Source organism: Mastomys coucha, unplaced genomic scaffold (genome assembly GCF_008632895.1).
Source record: "Mastomys coucha isolate ucsf_1 unplaced genomic scaffold, UCSF_Mcou_1 pScaffold12, whole genome shotgun sequence".
Classification (NCBI taxonomy): Eukaryota; Metazoa; Chordata; class Mammalia; order Rodentia; family Muridae; genus Mastomys; species Mastomys coucha.
Window position 1 is genome coordinate 33,619,232 of NW_022196894.1, and position 6,113 is coordinate 33,625,344.

A 6,113-nucleotide genomic window follows, 5' to 3' on the forward strand; every position below is an offset into this window, starting at 1 on the left:
GATTGGTTATGGTTTATTAGTAATAAACCATAGCTCAAAGAGAAAATAGTAAGAAAGAAATTAGACTCCAGGTCTTTTTTTTTTCCCCCAAGATTTACTTATTTTATATATGTGAGTACACTGTTACTGTCTTCAGACACACCAGAAGAGGGTATCAGATCCCATTACAGATGGTTGTGAGCCACCATGTGGCTGCAGGAATTTGAACTCAGGACCTCTGGAAGAGCAGTCAGTGCTCTTAACCATTGAGCCATCTCTCCAGCCCAAATTCAGTGATCTTTCTCTTTCTCCTCTATCTTTCTTTCTCTCCTTTCTAGTGATGGGGGTGGAACCAGGGAATGGGGGAGGCAGGAATAAAGGGTACAAAAAAGAAGAACCTACAAAATAATAAAAGACAAGCTACAATATTCAGCTTTAGCTGTGTAATAAAATCCCTTGGAATGGCTTCAAAGGCTGCTGTATCCTATACCAGTACCCTTGACCAGTTGAAATAAGGACATCTAGGGCTAGTACACAGGTGTCTGCATGGTAAAAACTGAACTCAACCTGAATTGAGCAACCAGAATGTCATTTATAGGTAGAGGGGTGAGGGAGGGAGCCACAATGAGAATGTAAATATTCCTCCTAGCAGCCTCCTCATTTGGCCTCTATATTTGCAAAGTGTTGGAACAGGGTGTGTCTGTGAATAGTCAATGTAATGGGGTGCACATGTGTGTTCTTTACTGATACTCAGTAAATCAAAGAGAAAACAGGATTTGAACCCACTCTTAAGTGGGTCAAGGTCAGTTATAGAGAAAGAGGAGGTAGATCTGCAAAGTGTGGTGGTGGTTGAACTTGGACCTTCTAGGAGATAATCAGTGTACCTTTGCATGATGCTAGATGATATTAACTTCTCAAATTTACATTATGTTAATCTTTGACTTCAGATCACAGAATCAATCAATTACTTGGATCCCGTCGTTTTCTGTTAGAGCCATGAAAAGCAAAGCTTACCCAGAAATACATCCATCATCATAAAAATAAAATTCCTCACTGTTAAAACTCACAGGTGAGTTGAGGGCACATATAATCTCAATTTAGAATAGAGGTGAGAGCCTGGCCATGGTGGTGCACTCAGGAGACAGAGGATTAGGAGTTCAAAGTCAGTTTCAGCTACATAGCAAGTCCAGTGTCAACCTGGGCAAAGAAATCCTTTCTCAAAGAGAAAGAAAGGGAGAAAAGGCAAAGAAAATCATGAAACATCTCAGGAAAAATGACTAAGATTAAAAAGACAGGAAGGGCTTAGAGAGATGCCTTAGTAGTTGGTTAAGAACATTAACTGCTCTTCCAGAGGACCTGGATTCAATTCTCAGTACCCACTCCATGACTCACAACCATCTGGAACTCCAGTTTTGAGAGGTTCAGTGCCATCTTCTGGCCTCTGAAGGCACTGCATGCATGTGATGCATAAACAGATGTGTAGGCAAAAAACAAAACAAACAAAAACCACTGTAAAAATAATAATAGACTCTCTCTCTCTCCCTCCTCTCTTTCTGCTACTGCCCCCTCTCTCCCTCTCAATTAAACCTCTTACACGTGGAAAAAAATAGAATTAAAAAGACAGGGAATCCTTATTTATTGACCATTAGACTATAAAATGATGCAACTATTAAGAAAAGTTCTGCAGCTGGGCAGTCTTGGCACATGCCTTTAATCCCAGCACTTGGGAGGCAGAAGCCGGAGGAGCTCTAAGTTCAAGGCCAGCCTGGTCTACAGAGTGAGTTCCAGGACAGCCGTGGCTACACAGAGAAACCCTGTCTCAAAAACACAAAAACAAAAAACCAAAACAAACAAACAAACAAAACCCCAAAAAACAAAAAAAGAAAAGTTCTGCAGTTCCTCAAAAAGTTAGAACTAACTTGTGGTTCAGTGATTTTATACCCAAAAGGCATGAGAATACATATCCACAAAAAGTTATAAATGCTGCAGGCTAATGTTGTGCTCCTCCCTCCCAATTCAAATTTTAAAGAGGATTTCTAGTGATCGTATACCTGCAAGAGAGGCCTCTGGGATGTGAGGGCCTCAGCAACCACCGCAACCAGCAGGTGTCAAGCCACATGAGGCAAAAGGGAAGCCTGGCTCAATATCACTCAGTAGCTGGTGTTGGTTCAAACTTCAGGAGTCCAACACTGGGCAGTTTATTTTAGGTGTACTTAAACACCACACAATTTGGAAAAAAGGTTCCTGGTGATAGTTAACTCAATCCTGTGTGCACAATAAACTTAAGCTATGAGTACATCAAAACTCTTTGTAAGGTACATGTGACATCTCCTATCAGTATGGGTTCTGTAGATTGACTACATGTGATATCTTTAGGGTCTATGGGAGGATCCGGTGTGATTTCAGTCACACAGATAGTACAAAGGTTACCAGGCTACTAACTTTGCAACATTTTCTCTGTCCAATCACATTAGGGCAGTGACAGGCCTATGATAGGACAGGAATAGAGAGGTGGAGCTAGAGTTTGAGGAGGAGAAAGGTCAGAGGGCAGGAGAAGGAGAATCTGGATCATGGAGGCAGAGGATGAAGACGAGTCAGACCCCACATGGTTATACAATCAAACAAAGGTTTTTACAGAATAGATTAATTGGGTTAGAATACTGTCTTTATTATTTGGTCCTGAAATTATTGTATTGGCGTCTTGTAAATTGTGATCTTATTGTTCTATAAACCTGATTAGATAATAAAGCCTTAAGAGTCATGCATTACCGGTACTAGCCACTAGATGAATGATTGTGGGGGTGTGTAAAGCATTGCATGTGAGCGAGATGTTGCTGCTAGCTGGGAGAAAATAGCAAAAGCTTGCTGGGACATAGTGCTGTGACTGGACGGCACTAGAGCGTGTTCTTGCGGGAAAGCGAGTTTGCGGGGTGGATTCATTTTTTTAATAATTCCCTCAACAACTAACTACCTCCGCCCTCAGCCTTCTGGGTAGAAAACAGGTTATTCAGCTCTCCCTTTGAAGAGACAACCAACTGTGTTTAACATCCCAGGTTCCCCTAGAGCCTACTGTGAGCACAAGAGCCTCTGCGCCTGTACACTGGGAGATAATTGGGTTTGGATTGAGTCTGAAGAGTGGACCTGGAAGACATGATCAACACCATATAAGGACTGCCCTGCTCTGCTCTGCCCTACCCTGCTCTTCCCTCCCCTCCCATCTCCTCCCTTCCCCTCCCTTCTATCTCCCCCCTCCCATCTTCTCCCCTCCCCTCCCATTCCCTTCTCTTTTCTTCCCTCCCCTTCCCTTCTCTTTCCTTTTCTCCTCTCCACTTCCCTCCCCTCCCCTCCCCTTCCCTTGCTCTGTGTAAGTTAAAGACAAGAGAGGGCCATCTGCAAACTAGAAATAGTGCTCTCACCAAGAACCCAATCTTGTTGGAACCTGATGCCAGACTTCCAGTCTCCAGATTATGAGAAATAAACGTTTATTTGTGAGCCACTCAGTGCATATTTATTACAGCCGCCCTGGCTGACTGGGAAAATATCTGAAGAAGCTGGATTCACAACTCAGAAAGTAGGATATCCACACAATAGAACCCTGTTTGAATTGGGGGTGGAGGAACAATGAATTTATGATTCATTCTGTCATATGGGTGACCTTGCAAACATCCCAGATAAAAGAAGCCAGACACATATAGCCACATATGATTGCTTTTATAGAAAATTACCAAAATGTATTCAGTTGTAAAGACAGAAGCCGGAGGCTGGAGAGATGGCTCAGCAGTTAAGAGCACTGACTGCTCTTCCAGAGGTTCTAAGTTCAATTCCCAGCAACCACATGGTAGCTCACAACCATCTGTAATGGGATCTGATGCCCTCTTCTGGTGTGTCTGAAGAGAGCAATGGTGTACTCATATACATAAAATAAATAAATAAATCTCAAAAGAAAAAAAAGGAGTTAAAAAAAAAAGACAGAATCCAGGCGGTGGTGGCGCATGCCTTTAATCCCAGCACTTGGGAGGCAGAGGCAGGCGGATTTCTGAGTTCGAGGCCAGCCTGGTCTACAGAGTGAGTTCCAGGATAGCTGGGGCTACACAGAGAAACCCTGTCTCAAAAAACAAACAAACAAACAAACAAACAAACAAAGACAGAAACCATTTTTATGGCCAACAGGCTATAGGAAGAGGAAGAAAGTCAGTGCATTTGGAATTTCCTTGAGACATGGGAATGGCTGCATTGTACACTTATAAAGGGCACAGTGTATGGTATACAAATAATTACCTCAGAAAAGCTGCTACCAACAGCACAATTCAGCACAGTCGGGTGGCCCAGCAGGTAAGGGCACTTGCCAGAACCAGAATATCTGAGTTGGATTCCTGAGACCCACATGGGAGACTAGAGAACCAACTCCAACAAGTTGTCCTCAGATTTGAAAACATGTGCCAAGATGTGTGTGTCCACACAAATACAGTTAAAATATAAATAAAGGTGATAAAAAATTTTTTTTTGTAATCATTAAACAACAAAACCCAGTAAGCTGAGCTAGATACCTAGCTTGTTTGGCACAGTGCTGTCCTAGAATGTGTAGGGCCCTGGGTCCAATTCCAGCATTGCATGAACCAGGCCTGGTGCTGTATGCCTGCAACCTCCAGCTGTATGGCAAGTTCAAGGGCCAGCATGAAATGCCATCTAAAATGATATGGCTCAACAAGTGAAGGAACTTGCCTCCAAGTCTTATGACTTGGGTTCAATTCCTGGGATCGCATGGTAGAGAAACCAACTCCTATCAGTGGTCCTCTTAGCTTCATGCAGGCACATGCTTGTGTATACATATATACACAAAAGCAAAATAAAATGTAACAAAAAATAAAAGCTCTAATTTTAAAAAGTTCCTAGAGGGCTGGAGAGATGGCTCAGCAGTTAAAAGCACTGGCTGCTTGCTCTTCCAGAGGTTCTGAGTTCAATTCCCAGCAACCACATGGTAGCTCACAACTATCTGTAATGGAATCTGATGCCCTCTTCTGGTGTGTCTGAAGACAGCTACAGTGTACTCATATAAAAGAAATAAATAAATTTTTAAAAAATTTCTAGAAAGTAGGATAAGGGAACATTTAATTTCATATTAAGGGAACATTAATAATCCCATATTAATTTCAATGGCTAGAAATGACTTCCATCAAATATAGTCTGCTTTTTCATAAATGTAATAAATGCTAACGATATCTGAGTTAAAGTCAGAGATAAAAGGAAGAAATCCTATTAACTCGATCCTAGTTAAGATACCCAAGTGACACTGGGTGGTCACGGTACACGCCTTTTTTTTTTTTCCGAGACAGGGTTTCTCTGTGTAACCCTGGCTGTCCTGGAACTCGCTCTGTAGACCAGGCTGGCCTCGAACTCAGAAATCTGCCTGCCTCTGCCTCCCAAGTGCTGGGATTAAAGGCGTGCACCGCCAGGAGGTGGCGGTGCACGCCTTTAATTCTAGCACTCTGGAGGCAGAGCCAGGTAGATTTCTGAAGGCTCCAGGCCACCCTTGTTTACATAGTAAATTCGAGGACAGCCAGGGCTACAAGGAGAAACCCTGTCTCAGTTGTCTCCAGCTCCCAAACCCACATGACAAATTATAAAACTTGGTTGGTGGAGGCCAAATAGGAACACTTTTAAAAACATAGGGTGAAATAAGAGACAGAAAGCCGTGGGGTTGGAGAGAGGAGTCAGATGGGTAGCACTGGCTGTTCTAGAAGACCCAGGTTCTCTTCCCAGCACCTATGTGATAGCTCACTGGACTGGCTGGTTTTGTGTGTCGACTTGACATAAGCTGGAGTTGTCACAGAGAAAGAAGCCTCCCTTGTTGAAATGCCTCCATGAGATCCAGCTGTAAGGCATTTTCTCAATTAGTGATCAAGGGTGGGAGGGCCCCTTGTGGGTGGTACCCTCCCTGGTCTGGCGGTCTTGGGTTCTACAAGAAAGCAAGCTGAGCAAGCCATGAGGAGCAAGCCTGTAAGCAGCACCCCTCCATGGCTTCTGCACCCACTCCTGCCTCCAAGTTCCTACCCTGTGTGAGTTCCTGTCCTGACTTTCTTTGGTGATGAACAGCCATATGGAAGTGTAAGCTGAATAAATCCTTTCCTCCCCAA